The 18072-nt window shown below is 51.6% G+C and overlaps 1 long non-coding RNA gene across 1 annotated transcript; it reads left to right on the top strand.

Annotated features, from left to right (window-relative positions):
• The first annotated feature begins 379 nt into the window (after window positions 1–379).
• LOC126929804 (uncharacterized) lies at window positions 380–13646 on the top strand. Its single transcript, XR_007717281.1, has 3 exons — window positions 380–643; window positions 6504–6913; window positions 12250–13646. It is a non-coding gene; the product is annotated as an uncharacterized LOC126929804 (long non-coding RNA).
• The last annotated feature ends 4426 nt before the right edge of the window (window positions 13647–18072 follow it).

Raw genomic sequence — 18072 nt, 5'->3', positions numbered from 1 at the left:
GAGGGAAGGAGGGAGAGAGAGGGAGAGAGAGGGAGGGAGAGAGAGAGAGAGGGAGGGAGGGAGGGAGAGAAGGAGGGAGAGAGAGTGAAGGAGGGAGGGAGAGAGAGGGAGGGAGGGAGAGAGAGCACGCGCTTGCTTCTTAGCCTGGGCACAGAACTGGGAGACCAGCAGGCCAGCGCTGGCTTTGCCGTGGGGGACGCACTTCCAAGCCCCACTGTTCCGCACTAGCTCTGCCGAACCAGAGGGGCCGCGGTTCTCCCTGGGCCGGGGCGGCGGCTCCCGGCTCAGCCAGGTTCTGCGCGGTGCGGCCCGATCCTGCCCCCCAGTGGCCAGCGCGGAGAACTGCTGCGGAGGAGAAGGACGTTCCGCAGGGCGGGGGCGGGCGCGGCTTCCGGGAACCTGCCCGGGCTCTCTGCACCTTGCTGCGTAGCCTGGGTACCCCCCGGGGAGGCCCCAGTGCTGGAGCTTCGGGCTTGGTGACAGGACTGCCGTGGCTGGCACTCATTTTCGAGTGGGCATGGGGGCAGGCGGGCCAGTCTCTGATGGTTTAAGGATGCTGTGGTTTGAGTACTTGTCCCCTCCGAAACTCAAGTTGGAATTTCATCCCCAGTGCGGCCGTATTGAGAGGCGGGGCCTTTAAGAGGTGAGTGGGTCACAAGAGCTCTGCCCTCATGAATGGATTAATTTATTTATAGATTAATGGGTTATCACAGGAGTGGGGCTGGTGGCTTTGTAAGAAGGGAGAGACCTGAGCCGGCACGCTCAGCCCCTCACCCTGTGACGCCCTGCACTGCCTTGGGACTCCGGGGTTCCCACCAGCGAGAAAGCCTCACCAGATGTGGCCCATTGACTTTGGACTTCGGAGCCCCCAGACCTGTAAGAAATATTTTGTTTCTTTTTTTTTTTTTTTTTTTTTTGAGACGGAGTCTCGCTTTGTCGCCCAGGCTGGAGTGCAGTGGCCGGATCTCAGCTCACTGCAGGCTCCGCCTCCCGGGTTCACGCCATTCTCCTGCCTCAGCCTCCCGAGTAGCTGGGACTACAGGCGCCCACCACCTCGCCCGGCTAGTTTTTTGTATTTTTAGTAGAGACGGGGTTTCACCATATTAGCCAGGATGGTCTCGATCTCCTGACCTCGTGATCCGCCCGTCTCGGCCTCCCAAAGTGCTGGGATTACAGGCTTGAGCCACCGCGCCCGGCCTGTTTCTTTTAAATTACCCAGTTTCAGATATATAAATACATTCTGTTCCTTTTAAATTGCCCAGCTTCTGTTACAAGCAGCAGGAAACAGACTAAGACAAGGGGCAAGCCAGCCCCTGCCCACAAGGAGCTCCATTCTGGTGTTGAGAACCCAAGCACGCAACTGTGACCTTTGTCATGCTGGAGACTTGTTTTGTGGTGGCCCCAACCTCAACTTGCCAGCAATTTGTAAAAGAACCACGTCAATTTTACATAGCAAATTAAACCCAGGGTAAATGTGTGTACCTGGATTCCAATAGCAGGTAAATATTCTTAATGGTGAAAACTACAACTCCTGTTGAAACTCTTGTGTGCTGCTCTTGCCACTGAGTTTAAACAACAACAAAAAAACAACTCTGTGCTAATCATATAAAGAATATTTTTGTCTGGACTATCTACGGCCATGTTCTCCACCCTGGATGTGCAGTAGAATCCCCTGGGTACTTCAGGAGCTCACTAGAGCTGGCTCCACCCCCATGCCCAGGCTCTGATGTGCTCGGTCTGGGCTGGAGTCTTGGCACCAATATTGTCCTAGTTTTGTGTTGCTATGAAGGAATATCTGAGGCTGGGTAATTTCTTTTTCTTTTTCCTAGGTGAGGAGCAAGGATAGAGGCTGGGTCATGATAGAAGAGGTTTGTTTGGCTCACAGTTCTGCAGGCTGTACGGGAAACATGGTGCCGACATCTGCTTCTGGGGAGGCCTCAGGGAGCTTTCACTCATGGTGGGAGGTGCCTGAGGGTAAGAGAAGAGGCGAGAGAGAGGGGAGATGCCAGGCTTTTTTAAAACAACCAGCCCTGGCTGGGCGCAGTGGCTCACGCCTGTAATCCCAGCACTTTGGGAGGCCGAGGCGGGCGGATCACAAGGTCAGGAGATCGAGACCATCCTGGCTGACACGGTGAAACGCTGTCTCTACTAAAAATACAAAAAATTAACCAGGCGTGGTGGCGGGCGCCTGTAGTCCCAGCTACTCAGAAGGCTGAGGCAGGAGAATGGCGTGAACCCAGGAGGCGGAACTTGCAGTGAGCCGAGATTGCACCACTGCACTCCAGCCTGGGTGACAGAGTGAGACTCTGTCTCAAAAAAACAAAAAACAAAAAACAAACAAACAAAAAAACCAACCAGCTCTCATGGGAACTGACAGAGCAAGAACTCACCCATCATCGTGAGGAGGGCACTAAACCATTCATTCTGGATCCTTCCCCATGACCCGAACACCTCCCACCAGGCCCCACCTCCCACATCGGGGAACAAGTTTCAACATGAGGTTCGGGGACAAACATCCAAACGATAGCAGGTGTTTTTTTTTTTTTTTTTTTTTTTTTTTTTTTTTTTTTTTTTTTTTTTAGTGGAGACGGGGTTTCACCGTGTTAGCCAGGATGGTCTCGATCTCCTGACCTCGTGATCCGCCCGTCTCAGCCTCCCAAAGTGCTGGGATTACAGGCTTGAGCCACCGCGCCCGGCCAGCAGGTGTTTTTGAAGAACACTCGGGTGCTTCAAACCTGGGGTGAAGCCACGGGTTAATACTGTTTTTCAGACATGGCTGGAGACCTGGGATTCCTACACCACAGAGCCTCCCTGACAGAGTTCTCAGCTCCTGGGGAGGCCGAGGCGGGTGGATCAGTTGAGGTCAGGAGTTCAAGACCAGCCTGGCCAACATGGTGAAATCCCGTCTCTACTAAAAATACAAAAAAATTAGCTGGGCGTGGTGGCGCACACCTGTAATTCCAGCTACCCAGGAGGCTGAGGCACAAGAATCACTTGAACCTGGGAGGAGGAGGTTGCAGTGAGCTGAGATCTCACTACTGCACTCCAGCCTGGGTGATGGAATGAGACATTGTCAAAAAAAAAAAAAAAAAAAAAAAGAAAAAGAAGTATCATGATAAAAGAAATAACATTTTTTAAAAAGACAGTGTGGTATTTGCATCAAGATAGACAGATCAATAGAACAAATTACAGAGACCAGAAATAGACCCACAAATGTGAGCAACTGATTTTCAACAGAGATGCAAAAGCAATTCAATAAAGGCAAGTTTTGTTATCGGTAAATGATGCTAAACAGTTGGATATCCATATGCAAAAAATGAACTTTGATCCATACTTTGTACTATATTAAAATATTAAGTCAACATGGATCATAAACCTAAATGTAAAACCTAAAATTATAAAACTTCTATAAGAGGACATAGGAGAAAACCTTTGCAAACTTAGATCAGGCAAAGCATTATTAGATAGGATATCAAAACATAATCCATCAAATAAATAAGTTGTTTCATCAAAATGAAGAACTTCTGCTCTTCCAAAGACACTACTAAGAAAATGAAGAAAATGAAAATACAAGCCCAAGGCTGTAAGAAAATTTTTGCAAATCACATATTTGATAAAGGACTTGTATCGAGAATATATCAAGAACTCTCAAAACTCAATAATGTTAATGGAGAAAAACACTCTGTAAAATATTTTAAAGAGGTTTTTTCTGAGTCAATATGAGTGACCATGGCCTGGAGAACACAGTTTCGAGAGGTCCTGAGAAAGTGTGCCCCTGGCAGTCAGATTACACTTTGGTTTCATAGATTTCAGAGAGGCAGGAGTTACGGGAAAAGACATAAATCAATACATAGAAGGTAGACATTGGTTTGGCCCCAAATGGCAGGGTATCTTGAAGCAGGGAGTACAGTTTTGAGGTGGATTCAGAGATTCTTTAATTTGCAACTGGTTAAAGGAGTAAAGTTCTATTTAAAAATTTGGAGTCAGCAGAAAGGACCGTTTTGAGTTAAGATATAAGCCTCTTAACCCATAGGGGTGTGTGACTTAACTCCTGTCTGGCACGGCCTTAGGTCCTGTTTGTAATTTGCTATTGTCACAAAGAGTTTGTTTTGTTTGTCTTATGAAATCTATTTTAACATTAATGCTTGAGGTGCATGATGAGATGTGTCCAACTTCCCTTCCCATCATGGCCAGGAATTCAGTTTTTAAGGTTTTCTGGGGTCCCCTTGGCCAAGAGGGGGTCTGTTCAGGTGGTGGGGGGTTTAGGATTTCAGTTTTTTTTTTTTTGAAATGGAGTCTCCCTCTATTGCCCAGGATAGAGTGCAGTGGTGCAATCTCGGCTCACTGCAACCTCCGCCTCCCGGGTTCAAGCGATTCTCCTGCCTCAGCCTCCCAAGTAGCTGGGATGACAGGTGTGCACCACCATACCCAGCTAATTTTTTTGTATTTTTAGTAGAGATGGGGTTTCACCATGTTAGCCAGGATGGTCTCGATCTCCTGACCTCGTGATCTGCCCACCTTGGCCTCCCAAAGTGCTGGGATTACAGGCGTGAGCCATCGTGCCCGGCCGGTATTTCATATTTTTTGATGCTATTATAAATAGCTTTTTTTTTTTTTTTGAGACGGAGTCTCACTCTGTTGCCCAGGCTGGAGTGCAGTGGCCGGATCTCAGCTCACTGCAAGCTCCGCCTCCCGGGTTTACGCCATTCTCCTGCCTCAGCCTCCCGAGTAGCTGGGACTACAGGTGCCCGCCACCTCACCTGGCTAGTTTTTTTGTATTTTTTAGTAGAGACGGGGTTTCACTGTGTTAGCCAGGATGGTCTCGATCTCCTGACCTCGTGATCCACCTGTCTCGGCCTCCCAAAGTGCTGGGTTTACAGGCTTGAGCCACCGCGCCTGGCCAATAGCATTATTTTTAAAAACTTTCATTTGATCGTTTGTTCCTAGGATATAGAAATCCCATAGATTTTTGTGTATTGATTTTGTATCCTGACACTTTGTTGAAGTTGCTTATTAGTTCTAGTAGCTTTTTTGTAGATTATACCCAACTTTCTACACAGATGATCAGGTCTGTGAATTAGACAATTTTTTCTTTCTAATCTGGACACCTTTTATTTCTTTTTCTTACCTTATTGGTTTGGTTGGAATGTCCAGTACAATGTTGAGTAGAAGTGGACATCCTTGTCTCCGTCCTGCTCTGAGGGGAGACATTATGGAGTATGACTTACCTTGGGTTTTTCATATCAGGCTGACACATTCTTCCTATTCCTAGTTTGCTGAGAGTCCTTATGAGGAACGGGTTTTAGATTTTGTCAAATGCTTTTTCTGCATGTATTATGATAATCATGTGTTTCCTTTTTTAGTTTGTTAATATGATGAATCACACTGATTTTGTTAAACCAACCTTGCATTCCGGAATAAACCCTGCTTGGTTATATTATAGTATTTTTTAAAATATTGATGGATTTTGATTTACTAAAATTTTGTTAATGATTTTTGCATCTGTGTTTATAAGGGATATCGGTCTGTAATTTTTTTTCTTGTGATGCGTTTGGTATCAGAGTAATGCCGACCTCAACGAATGAGTTGGGAGACAGTCCCTCTTTTTCAGTTTTCTCAAAGAGTTCTGTTAAATGGGCATTCTTTTCTTTTTGGAGACAGAGTCTTGCTCTGTTGCCCAGGTAGGAGTGGAGTGGGTCACATCAGGGCTCACTGTAGCCTCAGCTTCCGGCAAAGTGATCCTACATCTCAGCCTTCCAAGTAGCTGGAACCAGAAGTGTGCGCCACCACACCTGGCTAATTTTTAATTTTTAGTAGAGACGGGATCTCACTGTGTTGCCCAGGCTGGTCTTGAACTCCCCACACTCCAGGAATGACACCTTCACTCAAATCACAGCCCCTCTGGCTGTCATTCCTGGAGCCCCTTGTGCTGCACTGGCCCCTGCTTGGTCCTGGTCCTTCTGGCCACCCTCAGGCTCCTGCCTGGTGTGTCACACCTCCCTCATCTACTGTCCCTCCTGGCTCCAGGCACCTGCCCAGATGCCACTCCACCGTCTCCCCTCCTGTTTGAGACGCAGGGCAAGACCACGGTGCTGCTCTCAGAGCCTCATGCTCCGCCTGCCCCACTAGGAAGCAGCTGAGGCCTCAGTCAGCCTCCTTGGGGGCCCAGATTAGTTTGAGACACTTGAGACCTGTTAAGTCCCGTCCCACAGACCCCTCTGAGCCTCCTCCATCACCACACGTGTGGGAAGATCCAGGCCAGTGGGGCCTGGCCAAGCCGGTGATGGGGAGCCTCCCAGGGGCCTTGGGGACACGTGGGGGCCAAAGGTTGGAGAGGATGGAGGCTGCTCAGCCAGGGCCAGAACCAGAGCAGCCCTTTCAGTGGGACAGTTGTGGAAAGCTGACAGTAATGCAAACAGTTCTTGTTCATAGGACTGCAAAGGAGTTTTGTCTGGAGGAATGAAGTATTTTGTGGATATTGACCAGTTTTGTGTCTATTTCAGCACCCTGGATTGTCGACAGTGATTTGGGTCCTCCTTGGAACTGGGCTCTAACGCTCAAGTCTTCTTCGTTCGTTAGTGTTGAGGGTTGAGTTGTGTCTCCTAAAAGATATGTTGGAGTCTCGGCCGGGTGTGGTGGCTCACGCCTGTAATCCCGGCACTTTGGGAGGCCAAGGCGGGTGGATCACGAGGTCAAGAGATCAAGACCATCCTGGCCAACATAATGAAACCCTGTGTCTACTAAAAAAATACAAAAATTAGCTGGGCGTGGTGGCACATGCCTGTAGTCCCAGCTACTCGGGAGGCTGAGGCTGGAGAATCACTTGAACCCGGGAGGCAGAGGTTGCAATGAGCCGTGATGGCGCCACTGCCCTCCAGCCTGGCGACAGAGTGAGACTCTGTCTAAAAAAAAGGTACATTGGAGTCTCAACCCCCAGCACCTGTGAGTGTGACCTTGTTTGGAAGCAGGGTCTTTGCAGATTTAATTAGTCAATTTGAGGCCATGGTGGACTGGGGTGTCTTTACAAGAAGAGGGCAGTGTGGGCCCAGACACAGAAGATGCAGGGGACAGTGCTGTGTGAAGACAGGAGTGGTGAGGCTGGAGGGATGCGTCTGTGAGCCAGGGAGCATCGAGGATTGCCAGCAACTGCTAGAAGCTGGAGGAGGTGAGGAAGGTCATCTCTGGAGTCTTCGGAGGGAATGCAGCCCTACCAATACTCGATTCCAGACTTCTGGCCTCCAGAACTAAGAGGGAATAATTTTCTGTTGTTTAAGCCAGTCTGGGGTCCTTTATTATGGCAACCCTAAGAGTCCCACGCAGTGTGCATGGAAAGGGTTGCTCCAGACAGAGGAAACCACACAAGCAGGTGTCCCAGGAGTGGGGGGTAGGGGAAGGAGGGGCTGGGTCATGGAGAACCTTTGAACTGTTTTCCTAAAGGCAGTGGGAGGCTTTTTACAAAAGGCCTAATTCTGGAAAAGGTTAAAGCACACGTTTTGAAAACAAGTTCCATGACCCTCATGCCAGAGGTTTTATTGAACTTGTGTTGATTTTAACCCCTGGGCCTGAGAACAGAGAACCGGGTGAGTGTGACAGAGGCATGCCCACTTCTGGGGAGGCCAGTGGGGCCTCTGTGCCTCCTGTCAGGGGTCGCTCAGGAAGAACAAGAGGTCGTGTGGAAGACGATGCTGGATGGTAAAGGTGGAGTTTTGGTGCGTTTGTCCTGGACCACTGACAGGTTCTTGTTCAGCACAAGGGCAATGGCAATGGCCACTGGTAATCCTAGGCTCCAGGCGTGTTCGTGTGTGCCTGGAGGCACTGGAGAATCCAGGCGTGTTCGTGTGTGTGTAGAGGCACTGGAGAATCCAGGCGTGTTCGTGTGTGTGTAGAGGTACTGGAGTATCCAGGCGTGTGTGTGTGTGTGTACAGGCACTGGAGTATCCAGGCGTGTTCGTGTGTGTGTAGAGGTACTGGAGAATCCAGGCGTGTTCGTGTGTGTGTAGAGGTACTGGAGTATCCAGGCGTGTTCGTGTGTGTGTAGAGGCACTGGAGAATCCAGGCGTGTTCGTGTGTGTGTAGAGGCACTGGAGAATCGAGGCGTGTTCGTGTGTGTGTAGATGTACTGGAGAATCCAGGCGTGTTCGTGTGTGTGTACAGGCACTGGAGTATCCAGGCGTGTGTGTGTGTGTACAGGTACTGGAGAATCCAGGTGTGTTCTTGTGTGTGTGTACAGGTACTGGAGTATCCAGGTGTGTTCTTGTGTGTGTACAGGTACTGGAGTATCCAGGCGTGTTCGTGTGTGTGTAGAGGTACTGGAGTATCCAGGCGTGTTCGTGTGTGTGTAGAGGTACTGGAGTATCCAGGTGTGTTCGTGTGTGTGTGTAGAGGCACTGGAGAATCCAGGCGTGTTCGTGTGTGTGTAGAGGCACTGGAGAATCGAGGCGTGTTCGTGTGTGTGTACAGGCACTGGAGAATCCAGGCGTGTTCGTGTGTGTGTGTAGAGGTACTGGAGAATCCAGGCGTGTGTGTGTGTGTGTACAGGCACTGGAGTATCCAGGTGTGTTCGTGTGTGTGTACAGGCACTGGAGAATCCAGGCGTGTTCGTGTGTGTGTACAGGCACTGGAGAATCCAGGCGTGTGTGTGTGTGTACAGGCACTGGAGTATCCAGGCGTGTTCGTGTGTGTGTAGAGGCACTGGAGAATCCAGGCGTGTTCGTGTGTGTGTAGAGGCACTGGAGAATCGAGGCGTGTTCGTGTGTGTGTACAGGCACTGGAGAATCCAGGCGTGTTCGTGTGTGTGTAGAGGTACTGGAGAATCCAGGCGTGTGTGTGTGTGTGTACAGGCACTGGAGTATTCAGGCGTGTTCGTGTGTGCCTGGAGGCACTGGAGAATCCAGGCGTGTTCATGTGTGTGTAGAGGTACTGGAGAATCCAGGCGTGTTCATGTGTGCCTAGAGGCACTGGAGAATCCAGGCGTGTTCATGTGTGTGTAGATGTACTGGAGTATCCAGGCGTGTTCGTGTGTGTGTACAGGCACTGGAGTATCCAGGCATGTTCGTGTGTGTGTGTACAGGTACTGGAGAATCCAGGCATGTTCGTGTGTGTGTGTACAGGTACTGGAGAATCCAGGCATGTTCGTGTGTGTGTACAGGCACTGGAGAATCCAGGCGTGTTCATGTGTGTGTGTAGAGGTACTGGAGTATCCAGGCGTGTTTGTGTGTGTGTAGAGGTACTGGAGTATCCAGGCGTGTTCGTGTGTGTGTAGAGGCACTGGAGAATCCAGGCGTGTTCGTGTGTGTGTAGAGGCACTGGAGAATCCAGGCGTGTTCGTGTGTGTGTAGAGGCACTGGAGAATCCAGGCGTGTTCGTGTGTGTGTAGAGGCACTGGAGAATCCAGGCGTGTTTGTGTGTGTGTAGAGGCACTGGAGAATCCAGGCGTGTTTGTGTGTGTGTAGAGGCACTGGAGTATCCAGGCGTGTTTGTGTGTGTGTAGATGTGTAGAGGTACTGGACAATTCAGGCGTGTTCGTGTGTGTGTAGAGGTACTGGAGAATCCAGGCGTGTGTGTGTGTGTGTACAGGCACTGGAGTATCCAGGCGTGTTCGTGTGTGCCTGGAGGCACTGGAGAATCCAGGCGTGTTCGTGTGTGTGTAGAGGTACTGGAGTATCCAGGCGTGTTCGTGTGTGTGTAGAGGTACTGGAGTATCCAGGCGTGTTCGTGTGTGTGTAGAGGTACTGGAGTATCCAGGCGTGTTCGTGTGTGGATAGAGGCACTGGAGAATCCAGGCGTGTTCGTGTGTGTGTAGAGGCACTGGAGAATCCAGGCGTGTTCGTGTGTGTGTAGAGGCACTGGAGAATCCAGGCGTGTTCGTGTGTGTGTAGAGGCACTGGAGAATCCAGGCGTGTTCATGTGTGTGTAGAGGCACTGGAGTATCCAGGCGTGTTTGTGTGTGTGTAGAGGTACTGGACAATTCAGGCGTGTTCGTGTGTGTGTAGAGGCACTGGAGAATCCAGGCGTGTTCATGTGTGTGTAGAGGCACTGGAGTATCCAGGCGTGTTTGTGTGTGTGTAGAGGCACTGGAGAATCCAGGCGTGTTCATGTGTGTGTAGAGGCACTGGAGTATCCAGGCGTGTTTGTGTGTGTGTAGAGGTACTGGACAATTCAGGCGTGTTCGTGTGTGTGTAGAGGTACTGGAGAATCCAGGCGTGTTCGTGTGTGTGTGTAGAGGCACTGGAGTATCCAGGCGTGTTCGTGTGTGTGTAGAGGCACTGGAGAATCCAGGCGTGTTCATGTGTGTGTAGAGGCACTGGAGTATCCAGGCGTGTTTGTGTGTGTGTAGAGGCACTGGAGAATCCAGGCGTGTTCGTGTGTGTGTAGAGGCACTGGAGAATCCAGGCGTGTTCGTGTGTGTGTAGAGGCACTGGAGAATCCAGGCGTGTTTGTGTGTGTGTGTAGAGGCACTGGAGTATCCAGGCGTGTTTGTGTGTGTGTAGATGTGTAGAGGTACTGGACAATTCAGGCGTGTTCGTGTGTGTGTGTGTAGAGGTACTGGAGAATCCAGGCGTGTTGTGTGTGTGTACAGGCACTGGAGTATCCAGGCGTGTTCGTGTGTGCCTGGAGGCACTGGAGAATCCAGGCGTGTTCGTGTGTGTGTAGAGGTACTGGAGTATCCAGGCGTGTTCGTGTGTGTGTAGAGGCACTGGAGAATCCAGGCGTGTTCGTGTGTGTGTAGAGGCACTGGAGAATCCAGGCGTGTTCGTGTGTGTGTAGAGGTACTGGAGTATCCAGGCGTGTTCGTGTGTGTGTGTAGAGGCACTGGAGTATCCAGGCGTGTTCGTGTGTGTGTAGAGGTACTGGAGTATCCAGGCGTGTTTGTGTGTGTGTAGAGGCACTGGAGAATCCAGGCGTGTTCGTGTGTGTGTAGAGGCACTGGAGAATCCAGGCGTGTTCATGTGTGTGTGTAGAGGCACTGGAGTATCCAGGCGTGTTTGTGTGTGTGTAGAGGCACTGGAGAATCCAGGCGTGTTCATGTGTGTGTGTGTAGAGGCACTGGAGTATCCAGGCGTGTTTGTGTGTGTGTAGAGGTACTGGACAATTCAGGCGTGTTCGTGTGTGTGTAGAGGTACTGGAGAATCCAGGCGTGTTCGTGTGTGTGTGTAGAGGCACTGGAGTATCCAGGCGTGTTCGTGTGTGTGTAGAGGCACTGGAGAATCCAGGCGTGTTCGTGTGTGTGTGTAGAGGCACTGGAGTATCCAGGCGTGTTCGTGTGTGTGTGTAGAGGCACTGGAGTATCCAGGCGTGTTTGTGTGTGTGTAGAGGCACTGGAGTATCCAGGCGTGTTCGTGTGTGTGTAGAGGCACTGGAGAATCCAGGCGTGTTCGTGTGTGCCTAGAGGCACTGGAGTATCCAGGCGTGTTCGTGTGTGGATAGAGGCACTGGAGTATCCAGGCGTGTTCGTGTGTGTGTAGAGGCACTGGAGAATCCAGGCGTGTTCGTGTGTGGATAGAGGCACTGGAGTATCCAGGCGTGTTCGTGTGTGGATAGAGGCACTGGAGAATCCAAGCGTGTTCATGTGTGTGTAGAGGTACTGGAGTATCCAGGCGTGTTCGTGTGTGGATAGAGGCACTGGAGAATCCAGGCGTGTTCGTGTGTGCCTAGAGGCACTGGAGTATCCAGGCGTGTGTGTGTAGAGGTACTGGAGAATCCAGGCGTGTTCGTGTGTGCCTGGAGGCACTGGAGAATCCAGTCGTGTGTGTGTGCATAGAGGCACTGGAGTATTGACACGCTAGGGGTGAACATGCCCAGTGTGGATGCCCTGCAATGTTACCCTGGGAAGCAGATGATGTGGGCCATCTGGTGGTCACACTGGCACTGTGCTGCTCTGTGTTTAGCTGGGCATGTGCTCTGCGCTGGGCACGAGGCAAGATGAGGACAGCTGCTGGTCTGTGAACAGTCGTTCGCAGGGCTGCAGGCTCTTGCAGGTGGGCCAAGAGGGGCTGCGCAGCCCATGAGGGTGAGGCTGAGACTCCACACTGAGCCCAGGTTTAGGGGACTTGGTGGGGGTCACATCCTCCCCTGTCCCAGACTTGTCCTGGCCCCTCTCATATCCTGTAGAGACCCCCTCACTGTTCACCCTTGTGTCCTGTAGAGACCCCCCCCAGTGTCCAGCCTCATGTTCTGTAGCGATCCTCTCAGTGTCCAGCCTCATGGCCTGTAGAGACCCCCCTCAGTGTCCACCCTCATGTTCTGTAGAGATCCCCTCAGTGTCCAGCCTCGTGTCCTGTAGAGACCACATCACCATCCCGCCTCGTGTCTGTAGAGACCACGTCACCGCCCAGCCTCGTGGCCTGGAGAGACCACGTCACTGTCCAGCCTCGTGTCTGTAGAGACCACGTCACCGCCCAGCCTCGTGGCCTGGAGAGACCACGTCACTGTCCAGCCTCGTGTCTGTAGAGACCACGTCACCACCCAGCCTCGTGGCCTGTAGAGACCACGTCACTGTCCAGCCTCGTGGCCCTCTGCATTTTCTCCTTGGGTTCCTGGAACTTGAGCTTGGGTCTTGGTCCACCGCCACTTTGGGAAGGGCCCTTGGCTGCTTTTTGCTTCAGCAGCTGGGGAGCAGTTAACCTTCAGACCCGACCCTATCCCAAGGCAGCTCAGGGAGGGACTGGACACTTGGTTATTTATGTATTTACTTATTTTTTAATCAAAGCACAGCAAACACACTGACCATGTGGAGGTGGCCCAGTAGACCCTCACAGCGAGCCCTGGGCCACACAGAACATGGCCCCGGAGCACCTCTATGGGGTTTTAACAGGCTCTTAGGGGACCTTGGTGCTGCCTGAAGTTTCAGGATCAGCCCCCGAGGTCTCTAGACTGCGTCTGCCTCCTTGTGCACCAGGCGGCGGCAGCATCTGTTCGTGTTTGCCCACCTGGACCCCATCCAGGGGTTTTTCCCAGGGCGACCTTGTCCGTTGTGGGGAGTGGGGAGAGCCCCTGAGGGGTCGGCCTGGAACGGGAGGTGGCAGCCCATTGCCCGAGTCTCGAAGTGAGTCCTTCCCCACAGCACTTCAGGATTACTCTGGGGCCAACCTAGGGTTAGGAATTTTAAAATGTTTTAAAAAATTGTTTTCCTTTTTTGGGGGGAAATTGGTTATACATCCAGATGATTCAAAAAGCAAAAGTTTAAAAATAAATAATAGTTTAAAAAATGCGCAAAACAAAAAAACTGCGTAAAGTGAAAAGGAAGCGTTTCTGCTTCTCTTTCAGGTCCTTGACGGTGATTCTGACCATCACAAACACACACGCTCCCTCAGTTATGGGCGTCACAAACACACACGCTCCCTCAGTTGTCAGGGGACTTTGAACTGTGCCTTTCCATGAAACCCCATGGCTTGGAGAGGTCCAGCATTGTTAGGGCCCCCTTACCCATGGTGTGGCGGTCCCTGACCAATTTAGCCATTGTTGAGGGACATCCGGATTGCTTTCAATGTTTTTTTCACAGACAGTGGTGCCAAAGGTGTCCTTGGACATGAGTCATCTCCCGGTGGGTGAGCACATCTTAGGACAGATTTCTGAAAGCAGATGTGCCAGGCAGAAGGGCTTGTACTGCGGAGGTGGGGCAGTGTCGTGCTGCCTGTGCTTTCCTAAAGTGTGTGTTGTGAAGTCTCTGGTTCTTTCTTTTTAAAATTTTATTTATTTTTAATTTTTTAAAATATAGAGACAGGGCCTCACTATGTTGCTCAGGCTGGTCTTGAACTCTTGGGCTCAAGCGATCCTCCTGCCTCGGCCTCCCCAGATGCTGGGATTCCAGGCCTAAGCCGCCATGCCTGGACTGGATCTTTCCAATCTAAGAGTTAAAAAGAGAAATTCTCTGCATTTTAGATTTGCGTTTCTCCTACCATGAGTCAGGTTGAACAAGCTTTTGTTTGTTTAAAAGTCATTTTCTCCTGTTCTATAAACAATTTATATTCTTGACCTATTTCCTTCCTTTCTTCCCTCCCTCCCTCCCTCCCTCCCTCCTTCCCTCCTTCCCTCCTTCCCTCCTTCCTTCCTTCCCTTCCTTCCTTCCTTCCTTCCTTCCTTCCTTCCTTCCTTCCTTCCTTCTTTTGAGATGGAGTCTCGCTCTGCTGCCCAGGCTAGAGTGCAGTGGTGCGATCTTGGCTCGCTGCAACCTCTGCCTCCCTGGCTCAAGCGATTCTCCTGCCTCAGCCTACCAAGTAGCTGGAACTACAGGTGTGCACCACACCTGGCTAATTTTTGTATTTTTAGTAGAGACAGAGTTTTGCCATATTGGCCAGGGTGGTCTCGAACTCCTGACCTCACGTGATCCGCCCAGCTTGGCCTCCCAGCATACTGGGATTACAGACCCTTGACACATTTTTCTTATTGCATTGTTGGGTTTTGTCTTATTGATTTGTACAGGGTGTTTACATATTAAGGGCCTTACACCTAAATACTTGCAGATTGTTTTTTACATTTTTTTCTTAAAAAAATTTTTTTTGGGAGACAGAGGTCTCGCTATGTTGCCCAGGCTGGTCTCAAACTCCTGAGCTCAAGGGATCCTCCCATCTCAACCTCTCAAGCAGCTGGGACCACAGGTGTGTGGCACCCCTCCCCTGGTTTGTTGTTTGACTTTTGTCTTTGCTTAAGGAGTTTTGCCATATATAATTTTCTTTTTATTACATGAGGTAATTAATAATTTTCATAATATTCCCCGTCCCCCATGCTTTCTTCTAGTACTATTTACATTAAAAACTTTTAAATCCTTGTAAATCCATCTAGGCTTTATTTTGGTGTAAGAGCCAAGGTTGGAATTGGTGTCTGTTAGCGTCCATGGAGGAGACAGATGTCACCCTCAGCTTGGGAAATTTGAGGAGAGATGAATAAAGGGACTAAGATGTGGTTGGCATGTAGAGAAACCACTAAGGCTAATGCTGGGTGGGACCCCTCAGGCCTTGGAGGAGACAGGGAGGCTGCAAGGGAGGTGGTCCTGTGGGAGCAGAGACCTGGGTGTGGGGAGATCCGAGGGCAGGGCCTTACAGGGAGGGTTGGGGGAACAAACACCCACTCCCAGCTGGCTCCCTGCAGGCCAGTCCCACCCAGCAGCCCAGATTCAGGCAGCCACAGGTGCCCTACAGGTCACAGAGGTGGAAAGTGGGGTGGGCCAGATGCCGGACAGGTGCAGCACAGGACGCTGGGATGAGCTCTGCCAGATGCAGCTCCATTACTGAACCAACAGCCACCGACTTGGGGAATGGGTACTCCCAGGAGCTCCCCAGGGTGCTTGGACTCAGCCCCCGGGATGCCGTGTGCGGCTGGATGTTCAGGAGCTCCCCAGGGCGCTTGGACTCAGCCCCCGGGATGCCGTGTGCGGCTGGATGTTGGAGGGCTCAGGTCTGGGCCTGGGGGAGGCCAAAGGGTAGTGCCAGTGTGGAATGAGCCGACCACAAGCTGCTCTGGACAAGGCTGTGATCTGCCTTTGTGACCCCAGGGCTGCCCATGGGGAGCTTATGGACCTCTCAATGTCAGTGTTTTGGGGTGAGGGTGGGGGTCAGGTGATGCTGGGATAGATGGGGCAGGGTCTGCGGGGGTGGGAAGGGCCGGGGAGGCTGTTGGTGGGCACCGGGCCCCATGCTGTCATTCATGTATCCAGTGCACGTGGGTGAAGCCCTGCTCTAGCCATACCCTGGAACAAGGCTGTGAGGAATCAGTCACTCGTGGTTGCTTTTAACGAGCACTTACGTGTGCAGGTTCCTTGTGTTGACCTTCACAGGCTCACTTAATGCTCACAACAACCCTGCCCTCTAAATGAGGAGACTGGGTTTCAGAAAGGTTAAGGAACCTGCCCATGGTCACACCAAGCTGGGATTCGAACACGGGACTGGCCGACTCCAGGCCTCAGGCTCCTTCCTGCTGAGCTGTGCTGCTGCCTCTGGGGAGTCTCACAGAGATGAGGGCCAGCCTGTCTCCACTTTCGGGGAATTCACCCTCCACTGGGTGGGCAGAGGCCTCGTGATCTCATAAGGACAGCAGGGCGATTCGTGCTGAGCCACGTGCGCCGTCCTGCACTCGCCTGTTCTTGTGGCCCAGGAACTGAGCAGCTATGTTGAGCCCCTGACAAAAACTTATGATGCTTTTCCTTTTTTTTTTTTTTTTTTGAGATGGAGTCTCGCTATGTCACCCAGGCTGGAGTGCAGTGGCGTGATCTCAGCTCACTGCAAGCTCCGCCTCCTGGGTTCACGCCATTCTCCTGCCTCCGCCTCCCGAGTAGCTGGGACTACAGGCGCCGCCACCACACCTGGCTAATTTTTTTTGTATTTTTAGTAGAGACAGTTTCACCATGTTGGCCGGGATGGTCTCGATCTCCTGACCTCGTGATCCACCCGCCTCGGCCTCCCAAAGTGCTGGGATTACAGGCGTGAGCCACCGTGGCTGGCCAAGTTATGATGCTTTTTGACATAAAATCTTTAAGCATTAAAACAATATTAAATCATAAAATCAGTATAAGGAAGTCTAAAACATTGCAGATTTTCCTGAGGTCAACTTAGACACTTTAAAAAAAATGCCAAATTCTTAAAACAATTGTTTTTTGTGTCCTGCTTTGATAGTTCCCTAAACACTTGCTCTGACCGTTAGAAATTCTGTACCTGGGTAGCTGGGGCCCCCATGGAGAGGGAGCAGCTCGTCCAGTGAGAGGGGCTTGGCCGTCATCCTGCAGGAACTCTGCTGCTGGGGGAGTGGGCAGGGCATGTGCAGTGTGGGCTGTGGCGTTTGAGGGAGTGGCCTTCACAGCCCTGTGGCCGGGGTAGGGAGCCCAGGGAGGCCATCCATGTTTCTCTCGAGGCACCTGGCAGAAGGCGGGCGAGGGGTGGTGGGGGGTGATCTTTGACAGCAGAGCAGAGAGAGATGGTGGGCAGAGGCCCAGGCGGGCACCGATTAGGGCAAGCACTGTTCGCCCTTCAGGCAGGCTGGGGTCCGGGATCCGTGGAACCCCTCAACCACCAATAGGGCCTTGAACACCCTGGCCACGGCAGAGGTAGTCCAGGACAGAGGACAGTTCTGCCAGTGGTGAGTTGAATGTGGGTTAGGGGCAGGGTTCGGGTTAAGTTCAGGCACTTGGGACAGATGGTGACCAGGAAACCTCCAGCAGCAGTGGGCCCCAGGGCTGACCTGCTGCCCGTCCTGCCCTGTGCTCCACCATCCTGCTTTGCCCAGGTGAAGGGTTTCCAGGACTCTCCGTTTTAAAACCAGCACAGTCTGGGCCAACTGGGATGCACTGGTCACCTTGCTGGTGTGTCCCTGTTCCTGAGGGGGAAAGTGGGCCGGCAGCTGTCCCCTAGGGCCCAGGGAAAGAGACCACATCAAAGTTACGACAGATTTCCCTGCCCCAGACTAAGGGAGCTGTGGACAGAGGCCGTCCCTGGGAGGTGCTGGGATCTGGGCCCCGAGACCTCATGTTTCCCTGACCCAGGGAAGAAGCCCTGTCCACTCTGGGCCTTGCCCTTCCTTTGTTTTCCTTGGTGGAGGGAGGGAGGGAGGGGCGCCAGCACTGTTTGCCGGAGTGAGGCTCACTTCTCCTTTGTCTGCACAAGGCTGACCGCCCTGCATTTTCATGGTAAGTTTGTTTCTTCAAGCCGTTGTTAAAATCCTGGAAGCAGAGAAAATGCATTTGCTCCATCACCTTTCCTGATGTGACAAGTCCTATAAAACCTGTTAAAGCCTTTAATGAAATCCCTGCGCAGAACTGTTCTGTGAATGAATGCGGAATCAGAATTTAAATTAAAATGTTGTTTTTGTTGTCTGGAGGCTTTGCCTGGGAAGAAATTAAAGGGGCAGCTCACCTTTCTGCCACCACTCAGGTCAGGTGGGCGCCACGGCTAGTCACCCTCTGACCCAGCGCTGGGGGCCCACTCGTGACTCACGGGCTGGGCCAAGGTGCTAGCTGGATTTCAAGGCAGTGGCTCTCTCCACACCTGAGACTGTCCCCACCACAGGCCCCACAGAAAATCCACACTGAGGGGGAAGGTGGGTGCCTGTGGATCAGGTAGCCACTTGGGACTGGAGGTTTTATGT

This window comes from Macaca thibetana, chromosome 10 (genome assembly GCF_024542745.1).
Source record: "Macaca thibetana thibetana isolate TM-01 chromosome 10, ASM2454274v1, whole genome shotgun sequence".
NCBI lineage: Eukaryota > Metazoa > Chordata > Mammalia > Primates > Cercopithecidae > Macaca > Macaca thibetana.
The sequence above is the reverse complement of the archived record's forward strand: the minus strand, read 5'-3'. Positions and strand labels throughout refer to the sequence as shown.